This window comes from Erpetoichthys calabaricus, chromosome 4 (genome assembly GCF_900747795.2).
Source record: "Erpetoichthys calabaricus chromosome 4, fErpCal1.3, whole genome shotgun sequence".
In the NCBI taxonomy this organism is placed as follows: domain Eukaryota; kingdom Metazoa; phylum Chordata; class Cladistia; order Polypteriformes; family Polypteridae; genus Erpetoichthys; species Erpetoichthys calabaricus.
In genome coordinates this window covers 3,706,223-3,712,222 of record NC_041397.2, presented here as the reverse complement: position 1 = coordinate 3,712,222, position 6,000 = coordinate 3,706,223, and the positions used below count along the sequence as shown (strand labels likewise).

General features: G+C 45.9%; 1 protein-coding gene across 4 annotated transcripts in view; it reads right to left on the bottom strand.

The window, feature by feature from the left end:
- Positions 1-6,000, bottom strand: part of stxbp5l (syntaxin binding protein 5L) — a 553,303-nt gene that overhangs the window by 173,464 nt on the left and 373,839 nt on the right. The window lies entirely within an intron of this gene.

The following is a 6,000-nucleotide window of genomic DNA, read 5'->3' as shown; positions in this document are numbered from 1 at the left end:
GACATGATTTGGAAAGGCACACACCTGTCTATAGAAGGTCCCACAGTTGACAGTTCATGTCAGAGCACAAACCAAGCATGAAGTCAAAGGAATTGTCTGTAGACCTCCGAGACAGGATTGTCTCGAGGCACAAATCTGGGGAAGGTTACAGAAAAATTTCTGCTGCTTTGAAGGTCCCAATGAGCACAGTGGCCTCCATCATCCATAAGTGGAAGAAGCTCGAAACCACCAGGACTCTTCCTAGAGCTGGCCAGCCATCTAAACTCAGCGATCGGGGGAGAAGGGCCTTAGTCAGGGAGGTGACCAAGAACCCGATGGTCACTCTGTCAGAGCTCCAGAGGTCCTCTGTGGAGAGAGGAGAACTACCAGAAGGACAACCATCTCTGCAGCAATCCACCAATCAGGCCTGTATGGTAGAGTGGCCAGACGGCAGCCACTCCTTAGTAAAAGGCACATGGCAGCCCGCCTGGAGTTTGCCAAAAGGCACCTGAAGGACTCTCAGACCATGAGAAAGAAAATTCTCTGGTCTGATGAGACAAAGATTGAACTCTTTGCTGTGAATGCCAGGCGTCACGTTTGGACGAAACCTGGTACCATACCTACAGTGAAGCATGGTGGTGGCAGCGTCATGCTGTGGAGATGTTTTTCAGTGGCAGGGACTGGGAGATGAGTCAGGATAAAGGGAAAGATGACTGCAGCAATGTACAGAGACATCCTGGATGAAAACCTGCTCCAGAACGCTCTTGACCTCAGACTGGGGCGACGGTTCATCTTTCAGCAGGACAACGACCCTAAGCACACAGCCAAGATATCAAAGGAGTGGCTTCAGGACAACTCTGTGAATGTCCTTGAGTGGCCCAGCCAGAGCCCAGACTTGAATCCGATTGAACATCTCTGGAGAGATCTTAAAATGGCTGTGCACCGACGCTTCCCATCCAACCTGATGGAGCTTGAGAGGTGCTGCAAAGAGGAATGGGCCAAACTGGCCAAGGATAGGTGTGCCAAGCTTGTGGCATCATATTCAACAAGACTTGAGGCTGGAATTGCTGCCAAAGGTGCAACGACAAAGTATTGAGCAAAGGCTGTGAATACTTATGGACATGGGATTTCTCAGTTTTTTTATTTTTAATAAATTTGCAAAAACCTCAAGTAAACTTTTTTCACGTTGTCATTATGGGGTGTTGTGTGTAGAATTCTGAGGAATAAAATGAATTTAATCCATTTTGGAATAAGGCTGTAACATAACAAAATGTGGAGAAAGTGATGCGCTGGGAATACTTTCTGGATGCACTGTATGATCTCCATGGTACTGATATACATCTATGATCTGTCTGTGACTTGCCATCTATGTGTTCCTCTGGTTGCTAAGAAGCTGTTTTTCTTTAGTGCCTTCATAAAGTCTCCAGACCCTTCACTTTTCCACATTCTGTTATGTTGCCCTTGTCCTAAAATCATTTTAATTCATTTTTTTCCCCTCATCCAACAGCACTCAATACCCCAGAATGACAAATCGAAAACTGGATTTTAGGATGTCACACACATGCGCTTAGGGGTCAGCCAAAGGGTCCAGTGAGGAGTGAATGCACAAGATGTGAAGGATTGGAAATAAGTATGTATGCCGTTTTCTCATTAGAAGAATAACTATGCATTTCCTACTTCCGCCTATTCCAAGATTCCTCATATCTCATCCCCTGTAGCCCTGAATCAGCCCAGTCGCTCTTCTCTGGACCTTCTCTTGTGCTGCTATGTCTTTAGATAGATAGATAGATAGATAGATAGATAGATAGATAGATAGATAGATAGATAGATAGATAGATAGATAGATAGATAGATAGATAGATAGATAGATAGATAGATATGAAAGGCGCTATATAATAGATAGATAGATAGATAGATAGATAGATAGATAGATAGATAGATAGATAGATAGATAGATAGATAGATAGATAGATAGATAGATACTTTATTAATCCCAAGGGGAAATTCACAATTCACAAATTCCTTCTTTATGGAGACCAAAGCTGCACCCAGGACTCCAGATGAGGCCTCACCAGTGTGTTATAGAGCTTGAGCAGAACCTCCTGTGACTTGTACACCACACATCAAGGCGCTATATAACCAGACATTCCATTAGCCTTCTTAATGGTCTTCTGATCACTGTCGGGACGTCAATAGCTTAGAGTCCACTACAACTCCTAAATCCTTCTCATGATTGTATGAGTGATGGCGAGGATAAGACAAAACCTTTCATTCTGATGGCACTGCCAGGTAGGTGGTGCCAGTGCATTGAGAAGGGTGGAGACTCCATTGAGAAATGACCTGATCGGCTTTCCGCTTTCTACTAAATCCCATTTTCTAACATTAACTCGACTCCCCCTCGTATATAAAATGTACATCGCTAAACGTCACATAGTTGGCTTCTGTCCACTGTGTTGCCCATTTGTAATTCTGTTCAAGTCTGTGGGTCATAATTAGTTGAATGCTCTTTCATATGTCGGTAGCTGACATTAAATCCTCGTTTTATTAACGGCCTTTTGTTGCCTCATGCGGTTCAAAGCCGAGCCCACCCTAGACTTGTGGGGGCTCTGATGTTTTTCTAGACAAGTGTCACCAGCTGATGGGCCGCCGTTAGTTGTTGCTCGGTGACTCATTGGAGCTCAAATTTCCAAGACATAACATTTTTCAAATATTCTACCGTCCGAATGCCACAGACGGACCGTTTAGCTCTCCTTTGATTCAATCAGCATAATCATCTTCTGCCAACATTGTTTCTCTACATGATAATTATGCTAATTAAATCACCTGCAAGCTGACAAACACAATTATCTTCTAAATTGGACACTAATGACGGATCATCTCTAGAAGCAGAGTCGGAAAAAAAAAATTTGGAGAAATCTGACATCAAGAAGAACAATCTGAAATGTGAGTATAGGGCCCGTCGTCACACACAGCGTTTTGAAGTGGGGACCCCCAGCTCACCTGCGATATCCCCAATGTCCACTCGGCCTGTTTATCTATCACTCAGGTGTGTGTTTGCGGTTTTTTATTCACCATTGATGATCACAGAATTACGAAGTCAGGATGGACTGTGGGTGTCATTTGTCATTAACTTATGCAGAGACGGTGAGCAGAGTGTACAGCCATTAAGCAGGGGAGCAGGAAGAGCTTTTAATTAAATGAGTAGGCGTCGCAATCCCCCCCCCCCCACGCCCCCCCCCCCACGTAGAAGTGGAACAGGACAGTACGAAGGGTCCTGCCTGGCCCGGCTCCCCACTCCTGACATCCCGCTTCTCCTTCCCCTCGGTCCACAGCCTCTCTCTCGGATTCATGCAAATATATCACTCCTGCAAGCGACCTCTGATACTAAAAACCCGATCTCAATTCGTAAAGTAGTTCTCTCGTTCGCTAGCTAAGCGGAGTTTAGGTTACGCCCCGAGGCTGGCGCGTGAATGAGGAGGGCCCCGCCCCCCTCGGCCCGCTGTGTCTCTCAGATTTGCGCAAATAAATCGGAATTGCAAGTGAACTGTGATACTTAGTGTAACGAGAGAAGTCACAAAATCAACCGGAATGTTCCAGCAAATTCTAGAACAAAACCTGATCTAAATTCGTGAAGTATTTCTCTCGTTTGCAAGCTAAGCAGATATGCCCCGAGGCTGGCGCGTGAGTGAGTAGGGCATGGCCTTTTGCGTGTCTCTCAGATTTGCGGAAATAAATCGATATTGCAAGCAAACTCTGATACTTAGTGTAACGAGAGAAGTCGCAAAATCAACTGGAATGTTCCAGCAAATTCTAGAAAAAAGCCCGATCTAAATTCATGAAGTAGTTCTCTCATTCGCTAGCTAAGCAGAGTTTAGGTTACGCCCTGAGGCTGGCATGTGAGTGAGGAGGGCCCAGCCCCCCTCGGCCCGCCATGTCTCTCAGATTTGCGCAAATAAATCGATATTGCAAGCAAACTCTGATACTTAGTGCAATGAGAGAAGTCGCAAAATCAACCGGAACATTCAAGCAAATTCTAGAACAAAACCAGATCTAAATTTGTTTTAAGTATTTCTCTCGTTCGCAAGCTAAGCGGAGTTACGCCCCGAAGCTGGCGCGTGAGTGAGGAGGGTCTCAGCCCGCTGTGTTTCTCAGATTTGCGCAAATAAATTGGAATCGCAAGCAAACTCTGATACTTTTTGTAACGAGAGAAGTCGCAAAATCAACCGGAATGTTCAAGCAAATTCTAGAAAAAAGCCCAATCTAAATTCGTGAAGTATTTCTCTCATTTGCTAGCTAAGCAGAGTTTAGGTTATGCCCCGAGGCTGGCGCGTGAGTGAGTAGGGCATGGCCTTTTGCGTGTCTCTCAGATTTGCGCAAATAAATCGATACTGCAAGCAAACTCTGATACTTAGTGTAACGAGAGAAGTCGCAAAATCAACTGGAATGTTCCAGCAAATTCTAGAAAAAAACCCAATCTAAATTCGTGAAGTAGTTCTTTCATTCGCAAGCTAAGCGGAGTTACACCCCGAGACTGGCGCATTAGTGAGGAGGGTCTTGGCCTGCTGTGTCTCTCAGATTTGCGCAAATAAATCGGAGTTGCAAGCGAACTCTGATACTTTTTGTAACAAGAGAAGTCACAAAATCAACCGGAATGTTCAAGCAAATTCTAGAACAAAACTTAATCTAAATTCATTGAAGTAGTTCTCTCATTCGCTAGCTAAGCAGAGTTTAGGTTATGCCCCGAGGCTGGCGTGTGAATGAGGAGGGTCCCGCCCCCTCGGCTCGCTGTGTCTCTCAGATTTGCGCAAATTAATCGGAATCGCAAGCGAATTCTGATACTTAGTGTAATGAGAGAAGTCCCAAAATCAACCGGAATGTTCCAGCAAATTCTAGAAAAAATCCCGACCTAAATCCGTGAAGTATTTCTCTCGTGAAAGCGGACAGACATACAGACATACAGACGTTGGGTTTTATATATGTAGAGAGTATAAGCGTTAACCATAAATGTCCTTAATTCCTGAAACATGCCTTAAATTGAAGCAAATGAATTAAATGTAAGTGTGAAGTGTAACCCCCCCCCCCAAAGCGCTAGTCATCAAAGGCTACACACCCAGAGGTTCTTGCAATGACTGCAATGTCTGGGGAGGAACCCAAAATGCCAATCAGCCCTGGCAATTACATCCCATTCACACTTCCCTGGAGCACTCCTGGCAAATCAAGCGTCACATCATAATGACGCTGCCTGTGTCCTCAACATCACGTGTCGTGTAGCATTACGCAAATCCCCAGCCTAAGGGTCCTCGGTGTCCCTGTTTTTCCCCCCTTTTATCCTCTCTACGGTGTAACGGCTGACCCCTTACCCAGACCGGCCACTACACTACCAACACTTATTCCTTGGATCACCCTGAGATTTCTTGCTCTAATAACAAGCCGTACTCCTTACACAACTCCTTTTCACAATTAGATAGAGTCAAAGAACAGGCAGGAGTTAAGCACCGCGTTTAATTACGGATCACTGATTGCAGGTCCAGATTATTAGGAATCAGAGTACAAGGAGTGCTGGGTACAAACCAGTCCAATCTGGCGTGGCAGAAGCGGGTCTTCCGAGGTGTCGTGGGGTTGTGCTCTCCACGCCGCCGTGCTGTGCCGGGTCGCCCCACACAAAAATATGCAAGTCCCTGCCTCAAGGACAGCCAGGAATCCTGCCGACTACGCCAGTGTGGCAAAAGCGCCGACACAGACTGACGGAGGAGGCAAGTGTTAAAACGAAAGAAAAAGTGCTTTTATTTTTCTTCAGCCGTGGGGCACGTCTTCCCCGTGTCCCACCGGCTCAACACAGTCCCGCACAAACACACCCAAAGTGAATTCAAAACACACACAGGTACTTAGTCCTCGTCTTCCTCCTCCCGACTCTGGTGGCTGCAGGCTCCTCTTATAGCCCACCCTAGACGTGCCCCAGGTGATGATTGACCCAATTCAGGCTGCACTTCCAGGTGTGGCTGCATCACCACCCACATGGGC